This window comes from Symphalangus syndactylus, chromosome 15, assembly GCF_028878055.3.
Source record: "Symphalangus syndactylus isolate Jambi chromosome 15, NHGRI_mSymSyn1-v2.1_pri, whole genome shotgun sequence".
NCBI classification, from domain to species: Eukaryota; Metazoa; Chordata; class Mammalia; order Primates; family Hylobatidae; genus Symphalangus; species Symphalangus syndactylus.
In genome coordinates, this window is record NC_072437.2 from 45,255,483 (window position 1) to 45,271,513 (window position 16,031).

At 36.8% G+C, this 16,031-nt stretch overlaps 1 long non-coding RNA gene across 2 annotated transcripts in view; it reads left to right on the plus strand.

Annotated features, from left to right (window-relative positions):
- LOC129463621 (uncharacterized) overlaps positions 1–16,031 on the plus strand; it is a 593,164-nt gene that overhangs the window by 469,218 nt on the left and 107,915 nt on the right. The gene's annotated exons all lie outside the window — the stretch shown is intronic.

Below are 16,031 nucleotides of genomic sequence, written 5' to 3' on the forward strand. Positions count from 1 at the left end.
AGAATCTCACCATCTTTCTTTTTTTTCTGAATTTTTCTTTACAAAAAGTTAATCAAAAACAAAAAAGATAAAGAGAGGTAAAGCAAAAAAGTTAATTATGAGCCGATGGTAGGCAAGTGATAAGGCTGGCCTTTTCCCATCATTGTAGCCATGGCTTGTTCTACTTAGAGACGGGGTAGATTTCTGAATGGTGGTTTATCAATGCTGTGATGAATTTTATCAGATCATATCACTTTAGCAAACAATGATGTCATCATCTACAGCAGAGGACAGCACTTTAGTCTATGCTACCTTAAGAATCTTCTAGATACTTGAGGAATTGCCACACTGTCTTCCACAATGAACTAATTTACATTCCCACCAACAGTGTAAAAGCGTTCCTATTTTTCCACAACCTCTCCAGCATCTGTTGTTTCCTGACTTTTTAATGATCACCATTCTAACTGGTGTGAGATGGTAGGTATCTCATTGTGGTTTTGATTTGCATTTCTCTAATGAGTAATGATGATGAACATTTTTTCACATGTCTCTTGGCTGCATAAATGTCTTCTTTTGAGAAGTGTCCATCAATGATAGACTGGATTAAGAAAATGTGGCACATATACACCATAGAATACTATGCAGCCATAAAAAAGGATGAGTTCATGTCCTTTGCAGGGACATGGATGAAGCTGGAAACCATCATTCTCAGCAAACTATCACAAGATCAGAAAACCAAACACCACATGTTCTCACTCATAAGTGGGAGTTGAACAGTGAGAACATGTGGACACAGGGAGGGGAACGTCACACACCAGGGCCTGTCGGGGGTAGGGGTTGGCTAGGGGAGGGATAACATTAGGAGAAATACCTAATGTAGGTGACAGGTTGATGGGTGCAGCAAACCACCATGGCATGTGTATACCTATGTAACAAAACTGCACATTCTGCACATGTAATGCAAAACTTAAAGTATAATAAAAAAATTTTTTTAAAGAATCTTCACAAAGGACTCTGAAATGTCAGCATGAGCAGATGATGAAGTATCATAGGAATCCATTTGCTGCTGCATTTCTTATTTAATAGAGAAAAGAAATTTCATATGCTGTAATATGTTTTTAATTGTAAATTAAAACCTGATAGACTTAGTTTCAGTTGTGTATACGAATGTATAAACATTGATGTATGACGTTTTAATGAAGGTATACAGATGCTGTTAGAGGTTACGATGCTAAAAACAGCTTGTTCCAAGTTTGTAAGCCCCGTATTTCTCAGGTTTCATATTTGTATCTTAAACTCTCACATATTTCAAGTTTACTAAAACTGTCCTCTTGGAATTCCTGTTAAGAGGTAGTTTTAGGTTACATAAACAAATGTGGTTTTAATTTGCAGTCAACCTTAAAATATCTGGAAAAATCCTGTGAATTCTCCAGCAAGTCTCCAGACAACCACACTAGTTCAAGTTCAAGTTAGGATACTAATTATGCTAAATTTATTCTTAAAGTAAATAAGAAAACATGGCCTGAAAATTTATCATGTCTTTACCATCTAAACCATGGTAATTGCCTTTCCAATAAAAAGCATTAACTTTTATTGTTAATGAATTAAGATAACATCCTTAATGAAAGATTAATACCATACATTAAAATGTTAATATTAGTCAACACACGCACATGTAGAAACAATTCAGAGAGTCAGTGGCATTCATACTTGATAAGTATAATATTTCTTTAAGTAATACAATCAATGAAAAATATTTCTATTTTAAACTGGAAGGCAATGTTTTTAAGCATCTGAAAAAAACAAATGAACTCATTTTCATTAACAAATAGAAATTGAGCAATATTTCTCTCCTCTTTTTAATCACTGTTTTCTTTACCAAGAGAATTATTTGACCCTAAATTTTGCGCAGTTTCTGAGTAGATTCTCAATATGTAAGCATTTTCCTTACAATTGAACTGATTTTTCAAGAGTAAATTTCTTGGAGTCTGCAGATTTTCATCTGCAAAGTCACAAGATACTCAATTCAGATTCCCTTTTTACTGAATTTTGATGAAAAACAAAACGTTTTTATGTGGAGACTTCAACTAAGCTGTCTCTACAATAGTTTTACTAAAAATTGTATTCTAGAGAACAATATTATTCTTGATTAACATATACAGCTGTCTGATTAGGCTGGTTTCTTAAAGTCAGGCTTCTCTTTGGTAAGAGACAGCAAGAGAGACATTTTCAGTGTATTGCGCAGTTAAATTGGGTAGAAGGAGGATACACAAGCAGGAAACCCTAAATTTTGGATCAATATAATGACACAAAGGTAACAAAAGTGATTCCACATGCACTTCTTTAGTAGTTCCAGGAATGCTCTGCTATTTATAGGGTGGAGTTGTAATTACTGCCCATTAACTTGAAGATCCTTACCTTGACCTGTTACTGGTTTAATGATGCTTGATCATATCCTCCATGCATCATGGCTAATCTTTGTCCTTCAAGTAGTTGACAGAGCTTTCCAGCAGCATTTCTCACTTTATAATGTATTTATCTGCTTTTATGTTTATCATCCTGCCAGCCTGTATTTCTTAAGAAGAAGTCTTAGCCATTTTGTATAACCAGTTCCTAACAGGGTTTACACTGAGAGGCATCTTCATAAATGCCTGTACAAGAGAATGTATTACTATAAACACAAATTGTGTGTATGTTTGAAAGACAGAAAGAAAGAGTATATACACACATACACATAACACATACATGTATGTGCTCATAACATAATGATATGTACAAATACATTCATAACAGGATATCAAAATTCAAAACTTTCTGACTCAGTTAGTGAGGCCTTAAGACAATAGCTACCAACAACTTCTATGCTAGACCAACTTAACAAGACATTCAAAAGAGTTTATAAAATAATTTTCTGATCATGGCCCCTTATAGTCACTTTAAGACTATTAAAGAACTAAAGCAGAGGAGTACAAGAAGATGGAAACTAAGGGAAGTTTTATTTTGGAGACAGTTGTAAGGGTTTTGCATTCACAGCCTACCACCATTGGGAAGAGTTAAAAGAACTTTTCTCTCATCTCACACATTGTGAGGAGGTCTTCGAAGACATCACTTGAGTATGTGGGTTGTGTTGCCTGAATTTTGAGGATGCACTGGATGGATGTCTGTCTGGATTATGGTGAGATGATGGCTGAAGAGATATGTGGCATGGGAGCAGAGGAGTCCATGTGGAGAATGATTGTATCCGCACCAAGGACAGGTCCAGGGCCAGATGTACATCTCCACCAAGGACAGATCCACGAACCAGATGTGTAACTTGTAGGAGGAATGTCAGCTCAGGACTTCCTGTGCAGGATAAGAAGACCTCAGCAAAAATTGGCTTAATATTAAGAGTCAATGGGTCTTAGGATGCCTGCTAAAGAAAGGGCACTATACATATCAAGAGCACAGAAGTCAGAGATGCCCAAGAGAGAAATCTCAAGGAGCCCACCAACAAGGACAAGGTTCAGTTTAAACATCAATCATGGTCAAATACATCCAATGCCAACTTCATGGTCAAGTAAAATCTATTCTTGCCAGCCTTCAACATGAAGGAGTTAGAAGCATTGAGATACTGGACAAGTAGGGTCAGGAGCAATATACAAGAACCTAGAAGAGAAACTTCTCATGCCCTCTTTCTCCCTTGCAGCAGTTCAACTCAAACAAGCTCTAGCTCAAAACAGGGTAAAAATTGAGCTTGCAATGAAGTTCAGAGTTTCAATTATCACACTGGAATATATACATTAATTACTAAATTGAGGTTTTTTTCCTTTTTCTATGACTGAAGTAACCAGAAGCTCTGATTTTCCAAGAGACCCCAAAGTCATGGAACCACCCCAAAATTTTAAGAAACAATCCCCCAGGATAGTTTTAATTGGTAATAGGGGAGGAATTATCTTCTGGTTGTATCTTATGAGCCTTGACTGTTCAGTGTAAACTTTAGAAATGTGACTGCCACTCAGTTTAGAGGGAAAGGCATTCCTGTGTGGTAGTAGAATTTCGGAAATTTGCTTAAATTATTTCTACTCCAAGTAGCGGTACATAAATAAATTTAATCTGGCCACAGGTCCTCTAAAGACAAACTACTATTGTGTTTGTGTGTGTATGTGTATAAGCTGCTACAGTATTATTAGGAACATCCATAGTATCTACATGTATGTTTATTAATAAATCAGATAATATGTAATTTATTTAAAAATAATAATTTAATTAAAAACTAAGTTCTTTAGAGGAAGAAGACATTCTGTAACCAAAATCTTCATCCACTTCATTTTCAAAAAGTGATGGTTTTAGATGATTACAAAGTACTCACTACAGGAAAGATTTTTGTAGGAAAAATATTCAGGCTTTCTTAGATGGTGAATGCAAATTTCCTTATCACTGCTTATCATTCCATGCATTTTTCTTCATTCACACATTATCATTTAATGAAAGAAACATGTAACTCCAAAACATTTGATATTAACAAAGTTGGTAATGCTAGGAGTTAAATTATTGAACACATGATTTCATGATTTTTATTTCTTTGAAGTGATCACATACACACACACACATACATACTTTGCTGAAGAATGTACTAAAAAAAATTGTTTTATAGTGTTTCTCAAAGTGTTTGTTAGCACTGACAGCTACATATCTTCCCTGGGGAAATAATTCTAATATAAAATTATTTTAAAACATGCTGCTAGTGTTCTGTTTTTTAATTTAATCTTTCCATTATCAGCCATGTTGTAACATGCAATTCAACCCTCCTCCTGTGTTTTTCTATTACTTAAATTAACCTTATAAATTGCTTCATAAAATTTGTCATCTATGTGAACTTTCTCCAGCTTACCTCTATTTATCAAGGCCCCCTACCTCCCACTTTCAACTGAAGTGCAAAACTGAAAAAAAGAGAAAGTATATACTCATAAGAAAATAGAAATATAGTTTAATCACAGAAGAATTCCCAACCTAAACAAATAGGTAAAATATTGGGAAAAGAGATCATCATGTTGTTAAAAGACTCATGCTAATTTCCTAGGGGTTCAATATCCATGCAATATGAGACTATTTTTAAACATCTGGCAGGTTAATGCCTCTCAAATTTTTTTTTTTTTTTTTTTTTTTTTGAGACAGAGTCTCACTCTGTTGCCCAGGCTGGAGTGCAGTGGCGTGATCTCGGCTCACTGCAAGCTCTGCCTCCCGGGTTTACACCATTCTTCTGCCTCAGCCTCCCAAGTAGCTGGGACTACAGGTGCCTGCCACCACGCCCGGCTAATTTTTTGTATTTTTAGTCGAAACGGGGTTTCACTGTGTTAGTCAGGGTGGTCTCGATCTCCTTCAAATATTTATTTTTTAGGCGTCCCCAGATTATATTAAATCTCTTCGAGTTTAAAAAATTAGTATTGCTCTATTTTTCCATCTATCCAATTGTATTGTTATTCTTGGTTGTTAAAAATGATATATGTTTGTTATATTAAAAAAGCTCAATATCACTGATCGTCAGAGAAATGCAAATCAAAACCACAATGAGATACTATCTCACACCTGTCAGAAAGGTGATTATTAAGAAGTCAGGAAACAATAGAAACTGGCAAGGCTATGGAGAAATGGGAACGCTTTTACACTGTTGGTGGGAACGTAAATTAGTTCAGCCATTGTGGAAGACAGTGTGCCAATTCCTCAAGGATCTAAAACCAGAAATACCATTTGACCCAGCAATCTCATTACTGAGTATAAAACCAAAGGAATATAAATCATACTACTATAAAGACACATGCACAAGTATGTTTACTGCAGCACTGTTCACAATAGCAAAGCCTTGGAACCAACCCAAATGCCCATCAATGATAGACTGGATAAAGAAAATGTCGTCCATATATACCATGGAATACTATGCAGCCATAAAAAGGAATGAGATCATGTCCTTTGCAGGGACATGTATGAAGATGGAAGTCATCATCCTTAGCACAGGAACACAAACCAAACATCACGTTTTCATAAGTGGGAGTTCAACAATGAGACCACGTGGACACAGAGAGGGGAACAACACACATCAGGGCCTGTTGAGGGGTGGGAGGTGAGGGGAGGGAACTTAAAGGACAGGTCAGTAGGTGCAGCAAACGACTATGGCACATGTATACCTATGTAACAAACCTGCATGTTCTGCACTTGTATCCCCTTTTTTTTTTTTTTTAGAAGAAATAAAAACAATGATATATGTTGGTGAGGGAAAAACTACATATGCTTTGGCTGTACTTTGTATATTCAGATAATAGTGCCAATGCCTAGTGTATAATGTTGCATTTGAATGATTTTTTTGAATTCAAGGAAAATAAAAGTTTAACGAAGAAAATAAAAAGCTCCCCATCCCCAACAAAAAAGTAATTGCTGCTGCATTTTGGAGAATTACCTTCTCAGCATCACTTTGTGCATTTATTTATACGACACGTGTGTTTTATATCACATGTGAGACTGAAATTTTATCAACTATATAAACACTTATTCTATTTACACCATTTTTAAAATAATGTCACATTACAACGTAATTTTTTCAATCAACAAGATGTGAAGTCCAAGTCATTTATATTTAGGAAACAGGGTTGGCCCTAGGCAAAATTGTAAAATAGACAAAGATCTATTTAATTTTTTAGCCTCTCTCTTCCTCTTATCTTAGCTGCCACATTCATGTAAATATACTGTCAGAAAAGGACTTAATGTGGACACTGTTTAGTTGTTGCTGTTAAAAAATATGTTATGCCAATACACTTGACAGGATAAACAATAAAATGCCTCTTTCATGCCTTCATTTTCTTGGGTCTTCAACACTTCTCATAGCCCACCTTTTTTTTTTTTTAACTTCAAATTGCATACAGTTAGTATTTTTTACCTGTTAGTCTTTAGAGATGAGAATATCAATTTGTTTAAACCCATGAACTTTTTAAGAAGAGTGTCATTTTAAAAATCACATGCTGGGCCAGGCACGGTGGCTCACGCCTGTAATTCTAGCACTTTGGGAGGCCAAGGCAGGCAGATCACCTGAGGTCAGGAGTTTGAGACCAGCCTGGCCAACATGGTGAAAGCCCATCTCTACTAAATAATAATAATAATTAGCTGGGCATGGTGGCAGGCGCTTGTAATCCCAGCTACTTGGGAGGCTGAGGCAGGAGACTCACTTAAACCTGGAAGGCAGAGGTTGCAGTGAGCCAACATCATGCCATTGCACTCCAGCCTGGGCAAACACAGTAAAACTCCATCTAAAAAAAAACAAAAAATCACATGCCGATATGCCTCACAGTCATTAAAAGCAAAGAGATTGTACATAGGACATTTATACCTGAAATTGAGTAGTTATTTTATGTGACCTTGGATATTCATATTTTAGGCTAATTATGGTGGGATTGTCTCAAACTACCATTGGCCATCCAGTTAAAGGAATGTCAGACAGAGTAGACTCTTCTCTATTCTCAGGATACTCAGTACACACATTACTGCAGAACTATTATATTCCATGATTGCTCCATTTTGGTGTTTTTCTCCTTTATTTAGCATACCAGACTGCGTCTGTTGTTTGCCCATGCACAGCAGAAAGCCAAACACCAAAGCATGGGAGTTTTGCAGCAAGAAAAGTTTATTGTGAGCTGAGTGGCAAGGAGATAGGAGGAAATGCTCAAATCTGTCTCCCCAAGCTGGGGGTTGGGGCAGGTTTTATAACAGTGGGTGATGAGGCATAATCAGATTGGATATTGCCATTGGGTGATACCAGGAGGCATACTCGGACTAGATCCTGCCAACAGGTGACTCCAGGGCTCAATCTGATTGGCCCTTGTAACCCACCACATAGTGTCTACTTCCTAAATCAGTCCCATTCCTGGGTCTGAGCACATAGGTTCCACCTGTGGTTTGCACACTTGGCTCAGCTGAGCATTCTCAGCTTAGAAGAGCTTCTTTTTTTTTTTTTTGAGACGGAGTCTCGCTCTGTCGCCCAGGCTGGAGTGCAGTGGCGCGATCTCGGCTCACTGCAAGCTCCGCCTCCCGGGTTCACGCCATTCTCCTGCCTCAGCCTCTCCGAGTAGCTGGGACTACAGGCGCCCACCACCACGCCCGGCTAATTTTTTGTATTTTTAGTAGAGACGGGGTTTCACCATGGTCTCGATCTCCTGACCTTGTGATCCGCCCGCCTCGGCCTCCCAAAGTGCTGGGATTACAAGCGTGAGCCACCGCGCCCGGCAGAAGAGCTTCTTTCTGATGGGCCATGGCAACTGAAAAGCAACTCAAACCTTTGTTGCATAAAAGTTGAACCACAGTGATCTGATGCTCTATGATGGCAGAAATAGGGCCTTAGTTATCTCTGCTTCTCAGCACCTAACACAATGCCAGGCTCATAGTTCATACCAAAAATGTCTTCATTAAATTGATGAAATCACCTCCCATAAGGTAGTCATATTAGGCTAGTTTTCTCCAATGAAATATTTATTTTGCATCTGGATTTCTGTGGAAAACATGCTTCTGTGCAGTACCTTCCATTGAGGATACAGGTATACTCCTTTTGGCAAAGAGGTAGCATGATGAGCTAGACAGAGGTCTGCAATAATTTGAAAGATGATAAATATTCACGGAAAGAAAGAAAAGCAATCCAGGAACAGTGGAAAGTATGCTGTGATTAAAGTGAAAGCCAAAGGTGGTTTAAGGTGACCTCCAGGAAAACATGAGCCCTCAAAGAGAGGAAATTGATCTTTTCTGTACTGAAGCTAAAAAATCAAAGGGAACTACAAAAAGCTAGATGATTTGAGGCCATGGCAATCCTGAAATAATCATCAATATAAAATTCTGCAACAGAAGAAAGAACTGTAGCATTGATTCTTCTGCACTTTAATTAGCGTCAGTGGGACTGATTCAGGTATCTGTAGCATTTAACCAAAAGAAATGTATCTGTAACTAAAATATTTTCACAAAAATGAAGAGTAGAAGAACAGTGTTAAGAAACGCAAAACAAAAAGCTTGAACATTTCCACGTGGAAATGGGTTAGCCCCCAAATTACCCCACAACTCACAAGGAAGGCAGAGTTGCTCACAATGTAACATTCTCACACCTCAGACCTTTAGTCAACCATTCTCTAAAGCTGAAGAAAAACAAATGAAAGCTCTATGCTAACTGAGTACTGGAGTATTGGAGTCAATGTTATTTTCATCAATGAAAGGAACTCATGTCACAGGCGAGGGTTTGCCCTCAACACACTGTAGTCTCAAAACTAGTTGCTTATTTTTTGAGATTCACTAAAAAGCCTTTTTCTCTTTTCCCCTTATATTTACTATTAGCTATGCCAACCCACGTAGGTCAACAGGACCACAAACCAGAAATAGATGAGCCCTAATGAAATCAAAGTAGGAAAATCACTGTATGTTTCAAATAGCCACCCACACCACTGGGAATGTAGTTTTTCAAAATTCTCTGCTTCTGCCAAGAAATGCACCATGGTGTGAATAATGAAAATGAATAATGCAAAGCATAATGCAGTACACAATTTGCACATCAGTCACAGTTTTCCTCCTCAGACTGATAGACTTCAGAAATTACAAACAAGACTGTTTAAAATCCAGACCAACAGGAGCATTAAATTGGAATAGAGGCCAACTGGATGTGAGAGCCTGTAAGTAATGGTGCTGTATTTAGTCATCTGAAGAGAAATGATAATGGAGATCCATAATAAATGGTAAGCAACACACCTGACGAGCGATTGGTTTGGAGAATATACATGACAGCAGGAAGAGTTCTCGGCTCATCTTAGCACAACACATTTTGGAAGTCGCATGAACCTAACACTTTGACTTAGCATTTTCAAAGAGCTCGGAAATAAAAAGTCGAAGAGATTTTTGATAATGAGCAAAGACTTTTCCTGACCTGTGGTCACCTTCATTATAATCTGGTCAACCACTCCAGCAAGGTTGTGCTCCTTACTTTCTTTGTATGGTCAGATGGGGAAAGAGCTTTAATGGTAGAACTTATTTTAATCTTAGTGAGAGAGCCAAAAAAAAAAAAAAAAAAAAAAAAAATTCCCAAGAGCTCTGCTATCAGAGAATGAAAGTTAAAGCCTTTTCTGAACAAAATGAAAAATCCAAAATAGATCTTCCACAATTAATTAATTTTCATATATGACTTAGAAAACAACTGCCCCCAACTGCTTGTCCCTACATGTTCTTTCAAACATGCACTATATGCAATAAGGAATATTCCACATCTGCTCTTAAGAGAAATGAATTTAATTGCTAAGCTGCTAATGGGGCGTTTTCTCCCGTAGAATTTCTACCCATCTGCACACTCTGATTATCACATCCTCATCAGATCTTGTCTACTTCAACCTTTCTTCCTAAATGATCATCATTAATCCCATCTATGGTATCTCTAAATATGGGAAATGAGTCTAGAGTAATAATGATGTCTGATTATGTTGCCATTTTCCCTGGAAAAAAAAAAGATTGAAATTTCAAACTTCTCTCCCCCACCCCAAAACAAAACAAACAAACAAACCAAAAAAATCATCCAAGCTGGATAGACAAATCCTAGAACGTGATGGGAAAAAAAGTCAACTTACAGCTTGAAATTATAAAGACATGCTTGGGATAAAAATACCTGATAGAGAATTCTGGACTCTTAAGAGAAGCCATTAAATTATTTCTGGAATGCTAGAAACTTCTCTGTAACTTGTGGCAGAGAATTACACAAGTAACATACTTAAGGGAATATTCTCACTTCTTTTAAAAGAAATTTTTAAAACAAAAATGGGTGAAGGTATAATAAACACCATTTTAAATTTAATGTATCCTTATCTGCCCTAACCTTTAAGCATCATGAATGAATTTGATTCAATTGGTATAGTTTTATGTATGTATGTATGTATATATTTATTTTTAACTTTTATTTTCAATGAAGGGGTACATGTGCAGGTTTGTTATATTGGTACACTACATGGCCCGGGGGTTTGGTGTACATACTATTTCATCACCCAGGTAACAAGTATAGTACCTGGTAGGTACTTTTTCTGATCCTCTCCCTCCTCCCACCCTCCACTCCAAGTAGGACCCAGAGTCTGTTGTTCACCTCATATTGTTCATGTGTTCTCGTTGTTTAGCTCTTACTTGTAAGTGAGAACATGTCACATTTGCTTTGCTGTTACTGCATTAGTTTGCTTAGGATGATGGCCTTTGGCTCTATCCATGTTGCTGCAAAGGACGTGATCTCATTCATTTTATGGCCATATAATATTCCATGGTGTGTATGGTATCACATTTTATTTGTCCTGTCTACCACTGATGAACATTCAGGTTGATTCCATGTCTTTGCTATTATGAATAGTGCTGTGATGAACATATGCAGGCATGCATCTTTATGGTAGAACAATTTATATTCCTTTGGGTATATATCCAATAATGGGATTGCTGGGTTGAATGGCAATTCTAAGTTCTTTGAGGAATCACCACAGAGCTTTGCACAATGGATGAACTAATTTACACTCCTACCAGCAGTGTATAAATGTTCCTTTTTCTCTGCAACCTGACCAACATCTGTTATTTTTTGACTATTTCATAATAGTAATTCTGACTGTTATGAGATGACATCTCATTGTGGTTTTGATTTGCAGTTCTCTAATGATTAGTGATGTTGATAACTTTTTATGCGTGTTGGCCGCATGTATATCTTTTGAAAAATGTTTGTTCATGTCCTTTGCCCACTTTTTAGTGAGGTTGCTTGTTTTTTCCTATAAATTTGTTTACATTACTTATTGAATCTGGATATTAGACCTTCGTCGGATGCATAGTTTGCAAATACATTCTCCCATTCTGTAGGATAACTATTTACTCTGTTGATAGTTTCTTTTGCTCTGCAGAAGCTCTTAAGTTTAATTAGATCCCATTTGTCAATCTTTGTTTTTGTTGCAATTACTTTTGGTGTCTTTGTCATGAAATCTTTGCAAGGTCCTATGTCCAGAATGTTATTTTCTAAATTAAAGGATATGAACAGACATTTCTCAAAAAAAGACATTTATGCAGCCAACAAACAAACACATGAAAAAATGCTCATCATCACTGGTCATTAGAGAAATGCAAACCAAGGTTTGTATAGTTTGAGGTTTTACGTTTAAGTCTTTAATCCATCTTGAGTTCATTTTTGTTTATAGTGTAGGGAAGGGGTCCAGTTTCAATCTTCCGCAAATGGCTAGCCAGTTATCCCAGCACTATTTATTGAATTCTGAGTCCTTTCTCCATTGCTTGTTTTTGTCAGCTTTGTCAAAGATCAGATGTTTTTAGGTATGTAGCACTATAACTGGGCTCTCTATTCTGTTCCATTGGTCTATGTGTCTGTTTTTGTACCAGTATCATGCTGTTTGTAGAATATAGTTTGAAGTTGGGTAACCTGATGCCTCCAGCTTTGTTTTTTTAGCTTAAGATTGCCATGGCTATTTGGGCTTATCTTTGGTTCCACATGAATTTAAAAATATTTTCTTCTAGTTCTGTGAAGAATATTGTTGGTAGTTTTGTAGAAATGGCATTGAACCTGTAAATTGCTTTGGGCAGTATGGTCATTTTAACAATATTGATTCTTCCTATCCATGAAAATGGAATGTTTTTCTATTTGTTTGTATTATCTCTGACTTCTTTGAGTAGTGTTTTGTAATTCTCATTGTAGAGATCTTTCACCTCCTTAGTTAGCTTTACACCTAGATATTTTATTCTTTTTGTAGCAATTGTGGTCCTGATTTGGCTCTCAGCTTGGATGTTGTTGGTGTATAGGAATTCTAGTGTGTTTTGTACATCAATTTTGCATCCTGGAACTTTGCTAAAGTTGTTTATCAGATTAAGTAGCTTTTGGGCAGAGACTATGGGGTAAAAGTGGAAGACTTTACTCTCCCACTGACAGTATTAGACAGATCATTGAGACAGAAAATTAACAAAGATATTCAGGACCTGGACTCAACACTTGACCAAACAGACCTAATAGACATCTATAGAACTCTTCACCCCAAAACAACAGGATATTCATTCTTCTCATTGCCACATGTCACACACTCTAAAATCAACCACATAATTGAACATAAAACAATACTCAGCAAATTCAAAAAACCGAAATCATACCAACCATACTCGCAGACCACAGCAAAATAAAAATAGAAATCAATACTAAGAAAATGGCTCAAAACGATACCATTACATGGAAGTTAAACAACCTGCTCCTGAATGACTTTTGGGTAAATAAAGAAATTAAGGTAAAAATCAAGAAATTCCTTGAAACTAATGAGAATAAAGATACAACATACCAGAATATCTGGGACACAGCTAAGGCAGTGTTAAGAGGGAAATTTAGAGCACTAAACACCCACATCAAAAACTTAGAAAGAGCTCAAATTAACAACCCAACATCACAACTAGAAGAACTAGAGAAGCAAGAGCAAACTAACCCCAAAGCAAGCAGAAGACAAGAAATAACGAAAATCAGTGCTGAAATGAAGGAGATTGAGACACAAACCATACAAAAGATCAACAAATCTAGGAGTTTTTTGAAGAGTTAGTAAGACAGACTGCTAGCTAGACTAATAAAAAGAGAAAGACAATCCAAATAAACACAATTAGAAATGATAAACAGACATTACTATTGACCACACAGAAATAAAAAAAAAAATCAGACTACCATGAACACGTCTATGCACACAAATTAGAAAATACAGAAGAAATGGATAAATTTCTGGACACATGCAATCTCCAAAGACTGAGCCAGGGAAGAAATTGAATCCCTGAAGAGGCCAATAACTACTTAAGAAATTGAATCAGTAATAAAAAGCCCAAAAGCCTACTAAACAAATAAAGCCCAGTACCAGATGGATTAACTGCATTCTACCAGATGTATAAAGAAGAGCTGGTACCACTGCTACTGAAACTACTATAAAATTGAAGAGGAAGGGCAGGGCACGGTAGCTCATGCCTGTAATCCCAACACTTTGGGAAGCCAAGGTAGGTGCATCACCTGAGGTCAGGAGTTCGAAACCAGCCTGACCAACACGGTAAAATCCCGTCTCTACTAAAAATACAAAAATTAGCCAAGCATGTTGACAGACGCCTGCAATCCCAGCTACTGAGGAGGCTGAGGCAGGAGAATTGCTTGAACTCAGGAGGTGGAGGTTGCAGTGAGCCGAGATTGTGCCATTGTACCCCAGCCTGGGTGACAGAGCAAGACTCTGTCAGAAAAAAAAAAAAAAAAAAAAAAAACCCACCCAACTGAAGAGGAAGGACTCCTCTCTAACTCATTCTATAAGGCAAGCTCGTGCTGATAACAAAACCTGGCAAAGATAAAACAAAAAAGAAAACTTCAGGCCAAACTCTTGATGAACACAGATGCAAAAATCCTCAACAAAATACTAGCAAACTGAATCCATTAGTACATCAAAAAGCTGATTTACCATGATCAAGTAGGCTTAATCTCTGGGATGCAAGGTTGGCTCAACATACACAAATCAACAAATGTGATTCATCACATAAACAGAACTAAAACCAAAAACCACATGATTATCTCAATAGATGCAGAAAAGGCTTTTGATAAAATCCAATATTCCTTTATGTTAAAAACACTCAATAAACTAGGGATTGAAGGCACATACTTCAAAGTAATAATAGCCATCTTTGACAAACCCACATCCAACATCATGTTGGATAGGCAAAAGCTGGAAGCATTCTCCTTGAAAACTGGGACAAGACAAGGATGCCCTCTCTCACCGCTCCTATTCAACATCATATTTGAAGTCCTGGCTAGAGCAATCAGGCAAGAGAAAGAAATGAAGGCATTCAAATAGGAAGAGAGGAAGTTAAACTATCCGTTTGTAGATGACATGATTCTGTATCAACTGGGATTTGTAAAAGCCACAGACAAAAGAAAAAATAAATAAAAAAGACTTTTATCTGCTTTTCTTCAACATATAGCTTTGTTTTTATGGCAACTGTTAAAAGTGAGAGTATTTTAGGGAGAAAAATCCACCCTGATTATATGCAATATTCATCTAGACTAATAATTTTCCCTGAAAAATAAATAATACATTTAAAGCCAAAAAAATTTAAACCATACTCATATCAGTTAGGATTTGGTAGAGAACATAGAAGCTTCCCTAAAAATTCTAAAGAGGAAGTATTTTAATACAGAAATTAGAATGCATACACCATTATAAGAGCTGGAGGAGGTGGGGGTTAGTAAAGTCACTGACACCAGCATCAGCAACCTGCAGCACCAAAGTGGCTTACTCTTACCAGCCCACCTGTGAACTTTACTTCTGCTCTGCACCTGTGAGGCTCCTGGAAACTGCTGCCACTGGAGAATAATGACTTCTCCCTCTCTCCGGCTTTCCAAATCGCATGAGCATGTGTCTTATTGGTAGACTCTAAGCCAAAATCATGGAAAAAGAGATTCTGACAAATAAAAGTAGAGGTTCTTCTCGCAATCCAGAAAAGAATATGGAAGAGTTTGGCAATAAATATTTGTTGCATGAATGTATAAGAGGGTGAATAAACGAAAGAAAAAATTCTTGTCTTGGCATTTAGAGCATTTATAAGATATATGGAAAATGAAATAAGTAGAATGAGAGGAAAAAGAGTTAGTTATGGTATTTGAACATTTAAGTGACTTAAGTTAATGTAGCCTGAATGATTTACTTCATGAAAGAGCTTCAACTACTACCAGTTGATACTTGTTATATCTTTAGCAAGCTTCCTGTTTTATCAGCTATATTGACCACCCTATTTCTGATAAGAAAGTCTTTCTTCAAATTCCGTAGTGATATTGACTAGTTTTCTACTTAACAAATTGAAGACACAATGAAGTTTTGCCTCCCAAAGATTGCTATTCCTAATCATCTTGATTGAAATTTTGGGTTCCCAATCTTTTCAGTCACGTATTTATAGACACACTTTGGTCTATTCCTAGAGATGGCTAATCATATCCCAGAGATGTTAGGAATTTAACTCTCAAAAAGCAGCTTGATTCTTTTTATTTATGT